Source organism: Pinus tabuliformis, chromosome 5_2 (assembly GCF_031772625.1).
Source record: "Pinus tabuliformis cultivar Carrire ecotype Pingquan chromosome 5_2, CPIR1, whole genome shotgun sequence".
In the NCBI taxonomy this organism is placed as follows: Eukaryota; Viridiplantae; Streptophyta; class Pinopsida; order Pinales; family Pinaceae; genus Pinus; species Pinus tabuliformis.
The window spans coordinates 284,503,782-284,507,548 of record NC_142306.1 but is presented as its reverse complement, the minus strand read 5'-3'; positions in this window follow the sequence as shown (position 1 = coordinate 284,507,548).

Below are 3,767 nucleotides of genomic sequence, written 5' to 3'. Positions count from 1 at the left end.
GCCCTAACATTTCCAATGTTTTCATTTTTCTTATGAGTTATCATTTAGATGTTGAGTATTCTCCTCCATGAAAGGGAATTTTGCAAAGAATTCATTCCATTTACCAAAGGTAAATATCACTCTAGCTTCCCTACTAATTTCAGTTACATTTCCTTATTGAGAATTTCAAAATAAATTCAAGAATTTGACTATTAGTCTCACTCCAATCTTCTCGTAGATTAGTTCTCGCTGCAATTAGTTTTCAATGGGAATTTTCTAGAGTAGGCTATGTCAAATTTGTTAGAAATGTATATCACTCGTAAGAGGGTGGGTGTGAATAAATAGTGATGGATCATATAATTTTTTTGGAAAATATTATTAAAGCATTGAAACATTTTCAATATAAAACACTTGGAAATATATCAGAGCACCAAAACATAACATAAAAACCATAAATGAAAATCAACATATGGTACACATACATTTCTAGTGGAAACCCTTAAGGGGAGAAAAACCACCCATTTTTTTTGTGCTACTTCTTGTTCTCTTATTATTATAATCAAATATTTTACATCTTTCAGCTAACCACCACAAGGTAGGAGCCATTACCCCTATGAACAATATTGTTGGCCACCACCAGCTAGGAAGTATCTACTCACATGACTATGCAAGCCACCACCTATTGGAAGCCACCACCAGCTAGGAAGTATCTACTCAGACGACTATGCATACCACCACATGTTGGAAGCCACCACTCCCAATAAACCTCACCTATCCACCACTAGATGGAGATGCTACTCCTAATATACTACTTTGTTGGCCACCACTCCTATCTTGTTCACCACTACTAGACGGAGGCCACTACCTCCTCAAACTCTCAAAGCCATGCTTTCATTCATTTCAAATGAGACTCCAAGGAGAACTAAAAAGGTTAACAACAACATATCAATCCTCTACAAAATGATAAGATCGATGAATACAAATACTCCATAAGCTAATATGATAAATACATTAGCAGCAATCCTCTTTGCCATATATGATTCTGATGAAAATCAAATGCTTCACAAAAATAATAAGTTGAATAATTTAGCCCCAAGGGTTAGCTCAGTTGGTCAAAAAGAGTGCCTCGCCATCAGGAGGTCACAAGGTCCATTCTCCTCGAAGCCCTTGGGGTCAAGTCTTGCAATAAGCTGAGGGGTGTCAACCCAGATTTTTCTGTGGACGTAGCGCTACCCATTAACCAGGGTCTCTGTGAACCACTCTTAAAAAAAAATAAGTTGAATAATTTGCAAGATAGAGCCATGCATCAAATGATCCTGAAACATCCATTACTCCATCTCCTCACTCTTTACTCTAAAATATACCTAAAACATGGTTATGCTACCTTCTCCAACGCCTGCAAGTTGCTTAAAAAATTTTGCATTATATATCTCACACCTTGAACACCCTTTTCCTCTTTAACACTCACTCAAACAATAACACAACCAACCTCTCAAACATGAAGCTCTCCTCAATCACAATAACCAACCAATTCTCAAGTCCAAAATCACACACGCACACACATATATATAATGTGTTGGGTGAATTCCACTTTTGGATTGAGTTTATAGGTGCTCAACTTTCATGAAATCCACCCATAGCCATCACTACTTATACATTAAAGGAATTCATAACCGATTTAGGACTTACTCGACCTATTTCGAGATTACCCATTTAATTTTTAAGCTTTTGGAAATTACCATGGCCAAATTCTTTTGATGATGCATGAGGAATGAAAAAAATTCATGTTTAGGCCACATCCGTTAAGACAATTACTAGCTCCTAGATGCTATAGTCGCACCGTTCCAATTGTATTCCCATTGGTTGAGTTCCTGCAACCACATTGTTTAGGTCTTACTCCCTACAACAATAACTTAATATAGGAAATACCTTCTCCTCTTGCCACCAAACTTCTATAACTTGTGCAAGCAAGTCTTCAATCATCTCCTGAGCCTATAAGACCTTTGTGACCCATACCAAGTCACCAATAGACATGAAAATACCTCCAAACATATTCAATATCACTATACAAGTATTAGGTCACGTAAGCCTTCACCTATCAATTTGCAACTCATCTTTAGCGTAAGGACATGTAGTTTTGAGACATTTTTCCAAGCACAAGAGACCACACAATAAACCTTTACATAGCATAGAAACGATGATTACAAGGTTGAAGCACTGCTAAGCATTGGTTGAAATCAATGGAAACACTAAATCTGGTCATTGAATATGAGTTGAACCTCTCTCCCCCTTTGGCATCAATGGGATGGGGAAAACACATATCCAATATGAACATGCTCCACCTGAACATGTAATGGGCTGCAAATACACTTTCTTTTCTATTGTGGAAACACCTCTGGTACTCTCAAAAAAGCCTCCTTTCCATCTGCAAGAGACTACTCCTCATGACCTAAGACTTCAACTAACTTCAAGAAATGATATACAATGAAGTGTCATACAAGTACAAGGCTTCATGGACAAAATTCATGGCTTTGATAAGTACATAAGACTTGACATAGAACTCCTCTATACGCATACCTATCACCAACCAATGACTCTATAGACCCAATTTTACATCATTCACCCAATGTAATAGGGCTACATCAATGATATATAAAATAAGACATGACTTGGACACCCATTAGCCCATACATAGCTTATTTGACAACTTTTACAATACATGTTAGACACCATGGGTCTCTCCATGAGAAATCCACTAACAAGATGAAACAATAGTGATACATGGATTTTACAAATGCATACAAGTGTGCTCTCCTCTATGCAAATCCAATACAATGATATGCATCAAATACATGGCATCCATCAATAATTATATAAGCTCTTTATGCAACAACAACAATAGAGTACTATACATGGAATATGATATTGCATGGATACTCTCAACATCTCATCCATAAACCAGGATCTCACCACCAACATGTGAGTAGCTCACATTAACACCAACAATGAAATATTTGCAGTAAAAACATGATAATTCCCACCAACCACCACGCTCAACATGGGCATCCGCAACATAATCATATGGCAACAACAACATGAATAACATGACATAGAAATAATAACATATACATCCTCATCATTAGTGGTCAATATATCATTAGGGAGGCATAAAATCAAGAACCATACTCCTATAGCATCAACTCTAGATCCTGACAAAAAATTAGCAAGCAACAAAAGCATCATTGTTAGCAAATAAGACAATATAATAGCGATCTCTCCAACATTACCAATGCATGGCCAAATGAATAATGCATCCAAGAAGAAAATAATGATAATTGATCTATGCAACAATAACAACAATAGAAGATCCTGTAATATAAGATCGTCATCAACTCATCATCTCCTTAACCTCATGTTCTCAAGATCAACTCACTCTCTCACCTCATATAATGAGAGAAAAAGCCCTAGCATTAGAAATATATCAATAAAGGAATCATAGGAAACATGCATGCTTGCATGAAACTCACGCAGTAGCATACTTTCTCCATGCACCAACAAAAATATACATCTAATCCAACTCACACAATCACATAATCTCATCATAACTCAACCATATAAATTCAAAACATTTTAGTAGAAACATGCATCATACATGATATAAGGAAAAAGTAACAATATGCACACACTAGATGTGCCAACTCCAATGCACCATCATTTGATCTCAATAGTAGCCTCTCATGCATGAAAATACATCACATAAATGTGATCAACACTAGAAATATATCAAC